The following is a 17,303-nucleotide window of genomic DNA, read 5'->3' as shown; positions in this document are numbered from 1 at the left end:
ATTTGTATGTATTCAGTGAGACTCCTTTTGTGACGAGCAGTGTGTTCTAGGCTGTAAGCCTTCCTGCAAGTACAGGCCCCTATATTTTGTAATATCTTTTCATATGGCAAGTGGATTGATATTGTAGGTCATAAATCCCACTGTGGTTTTTCCATGTATAATTCTCTATGTTATGGTATTCATTTGTGTGATTGCCTTATTGATTACTTTACTTCTTTCAATCTTATATGTACCAGTATACCAGTTAGTGAATGCATGTTTTAATAAGATTAAAATTGATCATTTTGGTAGAACACTGATTTACCCCCCCCCCTTTCAGTGTTCTTGGATTCTGACAACTTAAACAATGACAAATAGGACTTGTAGATACTGTCACCTTTAGATAATGCATCTTGTATGCTTTTAACACATGTATCTAACAAAACTCTATCATTGGCAATCATCCCTTTTAGCTTATTGAACCTACTTGCATCAAATTCATTTTGGACCTTGACTGCAGTAGACTTTTCAAAGGACTCAAAATGAGTGCTTATCAAGTTGATAAGGCTCTTTAATTGGCCAGATGGGCAATCAGATTTGTCCTTGACATATGTAGGCATAATCTTCTCTAACACACCAGATGCTAGAGTGAACAATTCATTCTCTTCAATGTGTGACTTTATCAGATCTTCCCTCCCCTTAGCTTGAGAAAATGAAGCTAATTGCAACTTCTAAATGGGAGAAAGAGAGGCCAAGTTGATAGGACCTTGGAAACAATCCAAATCAAACATTTATTATTATCTTTTTTCAAAAGATCCTTCACTGCCCTTGCAGTGTCTCTTGCTTCCGAACCAGGTTCTATCTTGACCTCAACTTTCTCCACTTCTACTATATTATCTACATTAGCCTTAGAGGTCTTAGTCTCCATAGGTATTTCATCTTAAGAGTGATTTGGAGGATTTTGAGTATCCTCAATTGCATCTACTACCACCGACTGTTGACATTCTACACTCTAATGAGAATAGTTGATATTGTCATTGATGGAAACCAACCAGCAATAGGTTTCTACATGGTTGACATCACATATATCATACACCTACAGATACCGACACCAATAGGCGCTTACACCAACATTCAGATTACATTGGCAACAAAGCATATCGACACTCCAACCGACATGGGATGAACTTTTGTTTATTATAATATAATTATCTTTTGTAAGCCGACATGGTATATTGTAAAGACTCATATATGTATATATATCATTTTGATAGAGAAAAATAAATAAATGAAATATAGATATGTATGGTAGAAGATAGTTGTTTAGTAGCGGTGAAGGTTTTTGGTTAAGGTATCTATCTAAGCTTAAACCGGTACTGAACCAGGCATTAGAGATGTTGTTTTGAGCAGTACATTGTATTGGATTTAATTATCCATTTTGTAGTCAGCGAGACTCTACATTGAGCAGTGAGCTCTAGGCTGTTGGCCTCCTTGCATGTGCAGGCCCCTTTATTGTAAGTAGTATTTATTCATTGGCCAGTGAGTAAATATTGTGGGTCACAAATCCCACCAAGGTTTTTCCCACACTGAGTTTCCTCATTAAAATATCTTGTGTTATGGTGTGTTTCTATGCTATCTCTGTTATTTCTATTTACTGCATTTATTCTTATTTACTGGTGCACTGTTTTGGGTTGCAAAGTTATAAATAAGTTTAAATATTTAATACACCAGTTAGACATTGATTCACCCCCCCTCTCAGTGTCTGTGGGATTGTCATTGAATCTAACAATTGGTATTAGAGCCTAGTCCTCTATTTACAAAAGCCTAACAGCTTGAGGAAGATTCTGAAATCGGTACAGATGGAGAACTTTAAAAAATAGTTGGAAGGACCCCTTGAAGATTTTGATGCAGAAAAGTTGAAGAATCTCAAACTTGAAGGTGATCTAAGGACTGCTAAGGAATGCATTAAAGGACTTCAGGAAAATCTAGTTATAACACAAAATAAGAGAAAGGAACTTCATGAGAAGATGCAGAATGGTGATGATGAAAAGGTAACTCTTAGAGACATTGCAAATAAGTTAAGACAAGAGAACAATAATATGAAGAATGAAATGCAAGATATGACTATGAGTTTATGTAAGGCTATTGAAATTAGGAAGAAAAATGAAGAAGACCTGACTAGGAGACTTGATCATGAAAATGATATACTAAAGACATATCTGATTCACATGCAACATGATAAGGAGGAGCTTACAAGACAAGTTGGAATTCTGGAAAATGAGTTAGTTACTGCAAATGGACACAAAGACAAATTCAAGAAAAGTTCAGAAAGGCTTGATGACATGCTGAAAAGACAAAAACCTGATGGAGATACAAATGGACTTGGATTTGAACATGGAGAAAGTTCTGGTACTGCAAATAATCAAGATCAGAACAAACTGGTAAAATTTAATGGGAAATGTTTCAATTGCAACAAATATGGTCGTAGAGCAATTCAGTGTAGATTTTAGAAATAATTAGAATACAAACTCACCCACCGGTCAATGTTCCAAATGCAAAAAAGTAGGTCATTAATCAAAAAATTGCAAAATGAATGTGAAATGCTATGTTTGTGGTAGATTTGGGCATTTATCTAATCAAAGCAGATCACAATCGGTCAAGGATATGGAAAGGCTAGTCAGAGGAATAATGTAACTTGTTATGCATGTACCTGTTGGCATTTTTTATGTTTATGTTGTGATTGTCATTGATGGACACACATTTGCATTGAGATCCCCTTTATATGTATGAGCTTAAGCTCAACCGGTATTTGTTCCAACCGCTATGTTGTATTATAGTCTTTAGACTATTGGTATTTTGTAGAATATGTTTACCGGTTTGAAGTGGCATGAAGGATCAAAGCGGTATAACACATACTTCCCAGTCTTCATTTTTGTCAAACCCGCAACCGGTATTTTGTATGAATCAGTAATACTCTGTGATGACTTACCAACCGACATTTTGTGATGAGTTACCATCCACCGATTGTTTGACGGTGCTTTTTGCGTCATGTTACCGAGTATGTCAAGGTTCATTGAACCTAGGAAATTGTAATGTAATCCTATTGGACCAACATGAAATCAGATTCCTTTATAAGGACATCATGTCTAGGGTTTTAGGTTGTTGATATTATTGTAAGGTTTTATGTTGTTTCTAGGGTTTAAGGTGGTAGATGAGTTTTTGTGAGAGTGATCTTATCTGAGAAGATCAAGTCTGTGAGGTGTAAAAGAGTGAGAGTTACTGAAGACTAAAGTAATGTTAGAATGCATTAGCTATGAACTATACTGGATCTAACCAAGCAACCTATGCTATCTGCTAGATCATATACTTGTTGATTACTCACCTCTTTGACAAGTCTGAAACCCTTAACCGGGTAGGCTCAGAGTAGCCTTTGTAAAATCCTCTAACAAGGTGGTTTACCTCTGTGAATCTAAAATCCTCTAGCAAGGTATTCCTTGATTGGACTTATCTCCTAACAGAGATTGAGATTCCTAACAGGATCTATTCTGGTGAAGAACATTGTAAGACCTTAACCGGTCTGACCTTAACTGGTCTGACCTTAACCGGTCTGGTTCCTATTCTGCAGATAGTGACTTGTGAGTTTCATCTCACCGTGGTTTTTCCCATTTGGGTTTCCACGCTAAATATCTTGTGTTATGGTGGTATTGCTTTTATGGGTGAATGTCTTATTTGCATTTTGGTTTGCATGTGTGTTGACCGGTTTGTCTGTTAAACTGTTTTACTGGTTTATCTCTAGACAGTTTAAGTGTTTGTAAACAGTGTTTATTGGTATACTAATTCACCCCCCCTCTTAGTATTCATCAATTGGTATCAGAGCCTACCTTTCTATAAGTTTACCCACTTGGAAAGAGATATGAGGGAATACTCTATAAGGGAACTTACTCATCGGCTCACTCAGTGTGAGCAAGCCTATGATGATCTTGTGGTCAAATACAAGGCATCTCAAGCAAAAAGAAGAGAACATGTTGAAAAGTTGATGGAGCTATCTGAAAATAGTTCTTCAGATGAAGCAGACATGGAAGCCCTAATTGCAGAAGTAAATAAGTTGAATGAATCAAACTCCAACCTGAGAAAGGAGTAAGAAGTACTCACTATCCGAATGTGTCAAGAGCTTGAGAACCGGAGGAAAGCTGAAGATCTGTTGAAAGAAAGAGATCATGAGATCTCCAAGCTGAAATAAGAGATCAGTGCCCTAACTGCTCAATGCCATGCAAGCAAAGTGGAAAAGGAAGACATGCAAGGAGAACTGAACATTGCCATCTTTGAGAATGAAAATCTATTAGAAACAAATGCTGCTATTTCCAAAGAACTCTCTGAGTCAAAGGAAATACTTGCTAATTTCAACAAGAGTACTGTCAAGCTAGAGCAAAAGCTTGAATCTGCCAAACTGGTTAAGGATACCAATGGACTTGGTTATTCTGGTCATGAGGAAGTTGAGACCTCTGGTACAAATGCTGGAACATCAAAGAAACAACCGACATCAAAGGATAAAGGTAAGGAAAAGTTTAAACCTGTTTTCTTTAACTTTCTTAAAGAAGGACATACTGCAAATGTGTGTAGGAGTAAGGCTTACAACAATTTTCCTTATTTCCTAAATGATAAGCCTAGATCCTATAGATTTTATGGTAACTGTTATGCATGCAACAAGTATGGGCCTTAGAGCATCTGAATGTAGGTCTGTTATGAATAAGACTAGAAGATATCCTCAGAGGACCCAAGGAGTTGGTCCTGAACCTTTTGTGAATCGGAATCACAACCGGTTTAATGCCTTCAATCATCAGCCAAGAAGCGGTGGCTATCAAGCAGCAACCAGATGGAGAGAAAACTACATGTTCTATCATGGTCATGGTCAAACTGCTGCAACATGCAGAAGGAAGAATGGGAACATGAACAATGGACCTTGGAGAGCACCTGGATTGGTCTACTATCATTGCAACAAATCGGGTCACATTGCCAGATTTTGTAGATCAAGAAAGAGCATATCTGATGATATACCGGTCACTCCAGAAGGAAACTTTGATGTTGACACTGTTCAAGCGGACATGAACAAAACCTGGAAGAAGAAACCAGTGGTGTTACAATAGGAACTAGTTTCTGCACCTAGTGTGGAAATCACAAAATTGGCAAACTAAGCTTCAGAAAAGCTTAGGGGGAGCAAATGGTGAAATGTTTCAAACCCCCGATTTACACCAATAAAAGACTTTAACCGGCATGTGATACATGTCAGTTGGTGGAAGAACAAAAATGGTGAAAGGCAAATTAGGGTTTATGCCCTAATGAAGGAGCATTAATTACGGTAGGTGAGGAATATGTTTAAGAGGATTTTTCAAATCATTTCTCACTATCAGTTTTCAAAGCGAAGGAGGTTTACAAGTGTAGAGCGACGACAAAGCGATTTGTGATATGATTCTGAGAATTTAAGAAACCTTGAAGGAGATTCAAGTTCAAATTTCAAATGGTTAAGTGAAGAACGCAAAGTGGTGATTCTGCAACCGACGGAGTGCAACCGACGGAGTGCAAGATGGAGAAGAATCTGAAAGCCCTAAATTCACATGTTTCAAAAGGTATTTCTCAAGTTTTTAAGTTTCTATCATGGCTTCTGCATCTCATACCTGTTATAGTGCATCTGTCGAGTTTGCAAGTTTTATTCAACACAAGTCTAAGTATAATGCCCTATCACAAGTTCCAACTGGTGTTATAGTAGAACAGGGAATCTTAGATTATATTGATTGTAAACTCGAAGACCTAGGGTCTCTTGCTATCCACTCCCAGCTAGGTTTGTTCTGTGGACAAGATAAAAAGATCAAACTAGAGTATAGTATCTTGGAGAAGAAGAAGCTCCACAATGTTGTTTATTTCTTGGAGGAATTCACAAATGATCACATTAGGATCATTCTGAGTAGAGTTCATGGTGACAAGATGTATCTAGAAAGAACGCATGATATAACACCACAAGCAATCCATGTCATCACCAGTTTCTGCAATATAGGGGATGTACTAGCCCTAAGGATGGTAAGTAGAACTGAAATGTCCAAGCTCACCGATTCAGTGAGCGACTCACGAGGTATGACTATCAATTCTATCAAGGACGATCTGGTGAAGAATGCATGTATGGTGATTGGATACTGGACATTCTCAGCCAGCAGAATTAACTCTATATCTATTGCAGCGGTAAATTCCGCTTACTAGATGATCAAGGAGGATGCATCATTTGACCTATGCACCGGTATGCAAAGGCAACTCCTATTGAATCTGAAATCTATCAAATAGGATAATGCTTTAAGGTTCAAGTTTGGACAACTATTGGTTGGGTTTTTCTTTTACTTTCAAGGATACTTCCTAGGAGTGGGAGACATTCAGTGGTCTGCGGACCAACTGGTTACCAAACAGATAAAGGAAAGTTTACAAGTAGTGGGAACTAGTTACTCTGAAGTTCTAAACAAGTATTTTGATGAGTTCAGATGGAAAATGAGCCAAAGAGTGAGAATATTAGGTGATATTGTCAAGAAATATGAAGATGATATTTGTTTCACCATCAAAGTGGATCAATGCATAATGGAGGCTATTGAGCCCAGACCGGAGGAAGTGGAGCCTATGGGCTATGAGGTACTGAATGATATGCCTCTACCCTTATTGCCTTATCGCTTGATCCAAAGGAAAAAAGAACTGGCACCTACCTAGAAAGGATAACACCAGTTGAGGAACCCTCAACAAAGAAAGGAAAAGAACCTTCAGTGAAGAAGGCAAAAATAGTGCCTTCAGCATCGGCACCGGCTACTACAGCCAGTGCTACAGTGACCAAGCGGTCACTGGCTAAGAAGAAACCTGAAGCGGCACTGGCTAAAGTGTTCGAGAGAAAGAGGAAGACAAGGAATACCTCTCTAGACTCAGAAGAAACTGTGTCTAAGGAAAAACCAAAGAAAACACGTCAAGCAAAGAAAAAGACAAAGAATGAATCAGCATCATCAGCACCTATAAATATTGACATCTCCTCCGACAAACCTTTGACACATTGTCAAAGAACTATAAAAAACATTATTAGAAAAGTATTGAATGATTTAATTGATAGTTTTGATGACTTTAATGATGATGAAAAGGAAGTGGTGGAAAAAGAAATAATTCAATATTTATGTGTTAATGACCGGTCACCTTTAGAAATTAGATCTAAGACACCGGATTCTTTGTATAAATCCTTAGAAAATAAATGACACATTGCCATAGAGCAAGAACAGGAAATGAGAGAAAAGGTTTTTGCTGGACATTTTCTGGATGTATCAAATTTGGAACTGTTTGAAGTGATGAACAAATACAAAGGCCTCTTCTTCATGAGAAGAAGAAGACTCCTGTTACTTGAAGGGAAGGGTAAAGAAGTACTCAAGAACACACACACCCTTTCTCTAGAAGCTCTGAAAAATGCATCGAGTGGTTGAAGCCAACCAGAAGGCTGAGCAAGAACCGGTAATAACAAAACCGGATGAAGCATTTGATGATGAAGGAAATCTGGTTGTTGAGTCGATCGACACCATTGATGTCGATGCTATGGATGTAGAGGATGTTACTCATGAAACACCATCTGAGGCAACATGACAGGAGAAATAGGCTAAACAGGTTGATAAGCAAGTCGAGGACAAACAGGAAGCAGCAAAGGAATAGGCAGAGTAGAGGAAAAAGGATGAAGATGAGGAGAAGTAGAAAGAGGAGGAAAAGAGAAAAGAGGAAGAGGAGAAAAGAAAAGAAGATGAAGAGAAAAAGAAGCAAGAAGATGGAAGGAAAAAGAAAGAAGAGGAAGACAAGGAACAAGAGAAGAAGAAGGAAGCAGAGAGGAAGAAGAAGGAAAAGGAAGATAAGGAAGAAGAGAAGAGGAGAGAAGTCAAGAAAAAGAAGAAGGAAGAGGAAGATAAAGAAGAGGAGAAGCGGAAGGAAGCAGAAAGGAAAAAGGCTAAGGAAGACAAAGTAGAGGAGAAGAGGAGAGAAGCAGAAAAGAAAAAGGAAGAGGAGGATAAAAAAGAAGAGAAGAGGAGAGAAGCAGAGAAGAAAAAAGCAGAAGAGGATAAGGAAAGAGAGGTAGCAAAGAGAACCCAGATGGAGAGTCTGAAGGCAATTGGTAGTCAAGCCAAACCGACTGACCTCACCAGTCCTATTGACCTCTAGTATGCAAGTGAAATGGAGCTAATGCAGGGCATCAAAGTTGCCCAAGAATGGCTTGAAAACATACGAAGGAAGAAGGAGCAGGATGTAATTCAAGCAGCTATAGACACTCTTACCGGTTTGATACCCGACACTAACCTTCCCAACATTTTATCATCACTGGCTAAACTTAAGCTCCTATGCATAGTAGTGGATGATCAGGTACATAGCCTATAAGAGGTAGCAGAGGAAAATGTCAAGAAAGAGCATCAAAAAGCTCTTAATACTGCTCTGGTAAAGAAGTTGCATGAGCTCCGGTCTAAACTGCAAAAAGAACAAAAGGATATATGGGACACTCTGGATGAGGGAAATCTACTACTTAGCAAGATCTGTCAACCCCATCTATTCTATGACGATGTGCTAGCTCAAAAGAAAAAGATTCAAATAGACTTGCAGTCCTACATGAGCACATTCAAGCTACCTTATGATTCCTTTACAACTTATGGGCAAACCGTTCACTGGTTTCACATCCAGTTGGCAAAAATGGAGCAAGAGATCAGCACCTGATATAGAGATTTGCAGGAGCTACAATTGGTTCTACTCCTACGATTGAAAATCCTTCAGAAGTACTATCTAAACCTGGATGCCTTAACATTGACACAGGAGATGAGCACAATCGATGCCATGGAAGAATAGGTCTCCTAGATGCAAACAGTGAAAGAAGTAGCCACCTCCCTACTTGAGTCCTGGTCTTTATTGATGAAACAATTCTTGCAAGACTTTAAATCTATTTTTGACAAGTATTATTCCTTATTGTCATAAACTTTTATTATTTTAATATCAAATGAAAATGGGGTTGTTCAGTTATACTTTGTCATTGTTGGCAAAGGGGGAGAAGAATTCTATTTGGGAGAAGTATAGGGGAGAAGTATTTGGTAATCAAAATTTTGATATATACTCTAAATATCTCAATCTTTATGCTCTATATGCAAAATTGTTATACATTGTATTGTTAAAGGGATAGTGTATATGCTTAGGGGGAGCAATTTTGCTAATGGCATGATTTTGTTGCAAAACACTTAGATGACAAAATTTTTATTTTCCTAAGTGTTGCCATCAATGAAAAAGGGGGAGATTGTTGGCATTTTTTATGTTTATGTTGTGATTGTCATTGATGGACACACACTTGCATTGAGATTACCTTTATATGTATGAGCTTAAGCTCAACCGGTATTTGTTCCAACTAGTATGTTGTATTATAGTCTTTAGACTATTGGTATTTTGTAGACTGTGTTTATTGGTTTGAAGCAGCATGTCGACCTCAAGCAGTTTGTGGATCTCAAGCGACATGAAGGATCAAAGAGGTAGAACACATACTTCCCAGTCTTCATTTTTGTCAAACCAATGACTGGTATTTTGTATGAACCATTAATACTCTATGATGAGCTACCAACCGACATTTTGTGATGAGTTACCATCCACCGATTATTTGATGGTGCCGATACTCTGGCGGTTCTTTTTGTGTCATGTTACTGAGTATGTCTAGGTTCATTGAACCTAGGAAATTGTAATGTAATCCTATTGGACCGATATGAAATCAAATTCCTTTATAAAGACATCATGTCTAGGGTTTTAGGTTGTTGATGTTGTTGTAAGGTTTTATGTTGTTGCTAGGGTTTAAGGTGGTAGATGAGTTTTTGTGAGAGTTATCTTATCTGAGAAGATCAAGTCTGTGAGGTGTAAAAGAGTGAGAGTTACTGAAGACTGAAGTAATGCTGGAATGCATTAGCTATGAGCTATACTGGATCTAACCAAGCAACCTATGCTATCTCTTAGATCATATACTTGTTGATTACTCACCTCTTTGACAAGTCTGAAGCCCTTAACCGGGTAGGCTCAGAGTAGCCTTTGTAAAATCCTCTAACAAGGTGGTTCACCTCTATGAATCTAAAATCCTCTAGCAAGGTAGTCCTTGATCAGACTTATCTCCTAACAGAGATTGAGATTCCTAACAGGATCTATTCTAGTGAAGAACATTGTAAGACCTTAACCAGTCTGACCTTAACTGGTTCGGTTCCTATTCTACAGATAGTGACTTGTGAGTTTCATCTCACCGTGGTTTTTCCCATTTGGGTTTTCACGTCAAATATCTTGTGTTATGGTGGTATTGCTTTTATGGGTGAATGTCTTATTTGCATTTTGGTTTGCATGTGTGTTAACCGGTTTGTCTATTAAATTGTTTTACCGGTTTATCTCTAGACTGTTTAAGTGTTTGGAAATAGTGTTTATTGGTATACTAATTTACCCCCCCTCTTAGTATTCATCAGTAACAAGATTGGACATATTGCAAAATTTTGCAGAAGCAAGACTATACCGGCAAACAAGAAAGGATCTAGTTTGAAGGGCATAGAAAAGGTAGATGAAGTAAAGCAAGAATTTTCAAAACAATGGATTAAGAAGAGTGATTAGAAAGTTGATGAATCTATCTTTGCACCGGTAGAACAAAGTAACTTTCCACCGGTAGGAGATTCTTCATCCAATTGAGGAATAATCCTTAGGGGCTATTGTAGTAAGTTTAAAACCATGCATTCTACCCTCACTTGATGGTGAGAAGATACATTTCTTCTTTATCGATAGATGTGTTAAGTTTTCACTTAATCAGAGAGCATTTAATGCGATTTTAAAGAACCTTTTTGGCTATAAAACACCAGAAATCCCTCATTTTGACTCACTAAGCATTCAAACATTCAGAGAGCACAAAACTAAGCAAGGGAATCCTAAGGCAGAGCTACGAAGTAATTTTCAGGCATTGAGAGAACTTTTGTTAAGAGGTATTTTTCAAAATGACAACCTCATCTTTTGTTCTTGAGTTTATTGCAAAACCTATCATTGTTGAAAATGTCAAATGCCCTAGACCCGTGTTTAAGATTATCCCTAAGATTGCAAAGCAGGATGATTCTGTTGGAGCTTTTTTGAAAATTCCGAAGGGTGTAGCATTTGCTGAAGACCCTAGAATCTACATACATTGCAACATAGAAAACCTAGGGACTAGAAATCTGAAGAAAATATTTAATGGGGTTATTACCGATGAAAAAGGTGCAATTAAACCTGAACATAAGATTTTGGAAGACTTAAGTTTTCTAGAAATTCTGAACATTCCCGAATTTGCAAAGGAAGTTGTAAGACTTTAATTAAGCAGAGTCCATGGAGAGTTCATATGGTTAGAATTTGTTTGCAAGATAACCAATGAAGCAATTAAGGTAGTCACTGGTTTACCTTCAACCGGTAGTAGGCCTGATAAAACCAAGAAAATACCTAACAAGGGAGTTATGGAGTTAACCAAAGCCACATCCGATAGCTGGTCACTTAGACTCAATGATGCCAAGGATACAAATGTGAGATATATTAGTATGGTACTTGGATATAAAGCAACACATGCCAATAGACTGAATTCGGTTTCTAGCTATTGTATTCACAGTGCATATGAGATGGTGAGTAATTATACTAAGATAGATGTTTGTGAATGGCCTAAGGATGAACTAATTGACAATTTGAAGAAGATTAAAGGAGATAAGAAAGGTACTTTCCATTTTGGGAACCTTCTAGTATGCTTGATGCTATACTTCACCAAAGAGATACCCGACATAGGTCACAAGGATTTTTGTTATAACATCCTAGTAGGAAAAAAAATATAGGAAGCTTTCATGGGCATTGACTGTGATAAGAACATTACAGATTACTTCAAAACATTTCAAACTAAGATGAGAGCAAGAGAGAGATTACCGCAGAGCATAGTTGATAAGTATGACAAGCAAATTTGTTTTGCCATTAAGTAAGATGAGACTTGGATGGAAGAAGTAAGCCCTAGAACTGTTTAGGTTACTGAGATGGGTTATGAGGTAGACCTACCTATTCTGGAAACATATGCAAAATCTCTAAGGAAGAAAATAGATAAATTTATTAGAGATGCCTCTAAGAAGGCTAGTGAAATAAAGGAAAATGTCATGAACATCATTGGTATACCAGCTAGTGAGCTTAAAGGACTACAACCGGAAGCACATGTTTCACCGGTTGTAACATCTTCTGATATTGATGGTGGCAAGGCTACTAAGTTTAAGAGAGTGGAAAGGAAAAGGAAAGCCCCATTGGTAACATCTCCTTCACCTAAGAAAACAAGGACACTAAGGAAAAAGCAACAGGCAATTAGGGAACCGCAAAAGAAGCTTACACCAAAGAAGAAACAGACACTGGTTACTCCTACACTGGATGATCTACTTAATGAGATTACATAGGAAGGTAATCTAGTAAATGTAAACAAATGGTATAATTCTTTTAAGGATTCTAACAAACAAACCATTGAAGAAATCATTATCCGACATTTGGGTATATACAAGAAAGTTTTGATAAAAGTGATTGATGATTTACCCAACGATTTATACTTGAGATTAGAAGATAAAAGGTTATCTGTGATGGAACTGGACAAGAAGTTGAAAGTTGAAGCACTCTTGGTTGTACATCTGGTAAATTCTAGAGAAGAGATAGATGATCTTATATAAGCTAACCGGTCAGTATTTGTTAGTGGACACTGGCAGATAATCCTGATGGCTGGAAGGGTCAAGGAAATTGAAAATGAGACTGTAGATAAATGGGAAATATTTTTTTGTTGAGAAGGAAAAGCAAGAGGAAAGAAACAGACCGAAAGTGGAAAAGACATTGAAGGTATATCAGAAAGACAAGGGAAAAGGTAAAATAGGTGGTGTACCTTCTATAAAAGTAACAGATAACTTCCCTCCACTGGCTCAGGACACCCCTCCTCTAACCTCAACATGACCAGTTCATACAGCTAATCCACAGGATATGGCTACTGAAGGTATAACTCTTGATGATACTAACCTGGAGTTAGAAATACTCTTTACCATGAATGTGGACACACAAAATATAAACATTGTGGTGGACAAAGAGACTACAGAAGTTAAGACAGATGATCTCAAAGACAACAAGATCTCAGAGAAACCGACAGCTGTACCGACTGAGAAGCAATATGAGGCAGAGGTTCATGTTGAGTTTGGAAAACCGATAGTTGCAAAGGAGCTTAATCAAACTGAGAAACCATTAAAGATAGAGGTAAAGACACAGATAGATCCACCGGAAGAAAATATAAGTAAAGTGCATGCATCTGATGGAAATAAAGAGGATGTAGTGAAGGTAATTGGTCAAACATCTATTGAGAAGAAACCTACAGCAAAACTGAGCACATCTAAAGGTGAATTCAGACCCACTAACATCACAAAGGTTCTATTGGATTCTATTAAAAGGATAACTAATTGTAATTCCTTAGCATTTAAGGAAATTGATAACACCTTACGTATCCTGAAGATGATTGCCCCTAATTGTAAGATAGATCACATTGATGATTCTTTAGGTAAATTAAAAATATTGTCCAAATTCATTGCTGATAATGTAATAACCATAGATAAGGTGAATGAGGATACCATTAAGGAGAGAGTTGACAAAGAGAAAAATATATTCTTTGAGAACACCATAAAGAAATGTATCGATCACTTGAACACACTTTTACCGGTACTTAATTCTACAATTTTGGAGTATAAGGAGTTATATAGAGAAGCATGTAAACCTCACTATTTAACAGAGGACATTGATGAGGAGATTAAAAAGACTCAAAAGGAAATTGATGACATTACAGATAATATAATAGGTTCATCTGGAATTATATCAGTTTTTGAGTAGGAAATGGAAGTTTTTGAGGAGAAGTTGGAGAAACTTGAGAAAGAGAATGCAAGGATAAGGTCCAATGCCCAAGAACTCAAAAGTAAACTTGGTAAAAAATTGGACAATCTTATTACTCAGAGAGTTGAATTATCTAAGGCAACAATACAAGGAGAGCGATTACTAGAGTAGAAAATGCACTATCTCACCAGTATGATCCAGTAGACTGAGGCAACTCTAACTGACAGCAACAAGCTTATGCAGAGTTTGAATCTAGTTTTGGTGGACATTTTTCAAATAGTAACCAACCAATTACAGACCTTGAGGTAGAATTTTTGTACTCTTTATAACTATTTATGAAATCCTTTGTCATTGATTTCAAAGGGGGAGTAGTGGAGAGAAAAATGCATGTACAAAGGAGATCACTTGCTCAGGGGGAGCACGTATTTTTGGATTTTTATCATGAGTGTTGCCATTAATGCCAAAGGGGGAGATTGTTGGTATTCTACACTCTAATGAGAATAGTTGATGTTGTCATTGATGGAAACCAACTGGAAACCAACTGGCAATAGGTTTCTACATGCCTGACATCACATATATCATACACTGGCAGACACTGGCACTGACAGACACTTACATCGGCATTCAGATTACATCAACAACAAAGCATATCAGCACTCCAATGGACATGGGATGAACTTTTGTTTATTGTAATATAATTATCTTTTGTAAGCCGACATGGTATATTGTAAAGACTCATATATGTATATAGATCATTTTGATAGAGAAAAAAAAAATGAAATATTGAGATGTATGGTAGAAGATAGATTTTTAGTAGCAGCAAAGGTTTTTGGTTAAGGTATCTATCTGAGCTTAAACTGGTACTAAACCTAGAATTAGAGATGTTGTTTTGAGTAGTACATTGTATTGGATTTAATTATCCATTTTGCAATTAGTGAGACTCTTCATTGAGCAGTGAGCTCTAGGCTGTTGGCCTCCCTGCATGTGCATGCCCCTTTATTGTAAGTAGTATTTATTCATTGGCGAGTGAGTAAATATTGTGGGTCACAAATCCCACTAAGTTTTTTCCCACACCAGGTTTCCTTGTTAAAATATCTTGTGTTATGGTTTGTTTCTATGTTGTCTCTATTATTTTTGTTTACTGCATTTATTCATATTTACCGGTATAATGTTTTGGGTTGCAAAGTTATAAATAAGTTTAAATATTCAATACACCGATTAGACATTGATTCACCCCCACCTCCCCCCCCTCTTAGTGTCTATGGGACTATCATTGAATCTAACACCAACTCATCACCTCGTTTGCTCAGCTCTCCTTATTCCAAAATAGAAGGGACATCCATTTCAATTTTCTCAACTTTGGATTGCATTATTGGTGTTTCCAGAGCTAGGTGTCTTGATATTATCACCATGAGCTATTTCTGGAACAACTTCAAATTGATTTTTGAGAAAAAATGGTCTCAAGATCTTCTCTGTATCTTTGATCACTTCATCTGATTTGCCAATCATAAGTTTATTGATTCTTGTTTTTCTCCTAAATTCCTTCTTAACTTCCTTGAGGATTCTATCTATTCCCTCTATAGCTATCACTGGACATATATTGACCAAGACACACTCCCTTAGTCTTTCATCCTCTACTTTAGCACTATCTCTCCTCATTTCTAACACATCATAAAGACTTTTGAGAATTTTTGACATAATATCTCTATAAGAGCCCTATTGAATTTGTTCAAGTATTTTATAGTGGCTTCCTCTAATGTTCTTTGACCCACTTCATCAAATTTCTTGTAGAACTTAGAGAGTAGTTTAAGATTGCCTTGTATTATGACAACTTTTTCCAATTCTCCTACTAACAAACTGGATCTATCAGAATTAGTTTTCAAATTCTTGCTTGCTTTCTCACCATCGAAGTGCTTGTCCTTAGACACTTTAGAATCTTGGTGCCCTGTGACTTTATTTCCTTTACAACTTCATTGGATTTAGTTTCCTCATCATTAGGAACAACAACATAGACTCTAGTTACCTTACTCTTCTTCTTTTTTCCTTCTCCATCGAATTATTTGGCTTCAAATTTTAGGGAACTAGCTAGCCTTTGAAAATCAAAGGAGGGTGCAGAGCTCCTAGATTCTCTTGGTTTTGCAGAGGAAGCTTTTGGATTAGCCTTATTAGTCTTGATTGGCTCCTTTGCATCTAGTATATTTCTCTTTCCTCTCAGACCACCTTAGCTATAATCCCAATACTCTCTATATATGCTTCTACTTCCTTTGTCACCTTCTTTATCAGTTCCAACTTCTTGAACTACTTGTTCAATCACAAGCCTTTTTCTAGAAAATGTACTGAACCTTTCTTCAGAGGTATCAAACAGCTTATGTTGGCCATTTGGTGGAATTGATTATGTGTTGCATTCATGTTTTGTCATTGAAGTCAACACTAGTTTTTGGATGCTTTACTAACACCCTTCTGGTCCCAGTAGGATGAGTGGTTTTTGGTTAACTTGGATCCGACATGATCTGGTTAACTCCGGTATAATATGGTGATGAAATTGGCTTGTTCATAATTTCTATACTCATATTTGGTCAATTGGTTTTGGTCTGGTGATTGGATGTTGTCCTTCTTACATAGAAGATTGGTTTCTGGTTCTGACGAGGGTTTCACCGGTATATATTTTGCTAGAGATATTTGATGCATTGCATAATTAGTGTTGGTGTAACTTCTGATGGAGTTTTAGGATGCTATTAGTAACCTTGTTCGAGACTTGGCATTTGGAGATCATTGCTGAAGCGTGTGGACCTATACTTGGTCTTGGTTGATCTAGGTTATGGACCGATATTAATGTAACATGTGGACATGAATTATTGTTGTATTTCTAGGATGTCTTTGATAACTCAATGATGAACAGTGAGTACCAAACTGGTATTGAGAGGGGGGGGGGTGAATCAGTACAGGCACAAAAACTTTTCCTAAACCAGTTTGATTGCAGACTGTAAACTACTAGCAATCCCTAACTCCGGTCTGAACCAGATTACTACCGGTTAAACATAGTGCAACTATGAAAGACATGAACCAGTTAATCTTCTTAGCTTTCCATACAACCTACTCCCTCATTTCCACTTTGTCCTTATGCATAAACAGATAATATATCATCAGAGATACAATGATTTACCACTAAACAAGAAATAACAAAACAACACATGAAAGAGAAATCACACATGACACACATATTTTTTCATGTGGAAACCCAATTGGGAAAAACCACGGTGGGGATGAATACCCACAAGCTATTTTTGAACTCTTTAGAAGTTCGCTCTATTAGGAGCTAGGTCCGGTTAAAGACTGTTACATCAGGTTTTTTTAGGAACCAATCTTGTTAGGGATCACTCAGTTAAGGG

This window comes from Cryptomeria japonica, chromosome 1, assembly GCF_030272615.1.
Source record: "Cryptomeria japonica chromosome 1, Sugi_1.0, whole genome shotgun sequence".
NCBI lineage: Eukaryota > Viridiplantae > Streptophyta > Pinopsida > Cupressales > Cupressaceae > Cryptomeria > Cryptomeria japonica.
Note: the sequence above shows the minus strand (reverse complement) of the source record.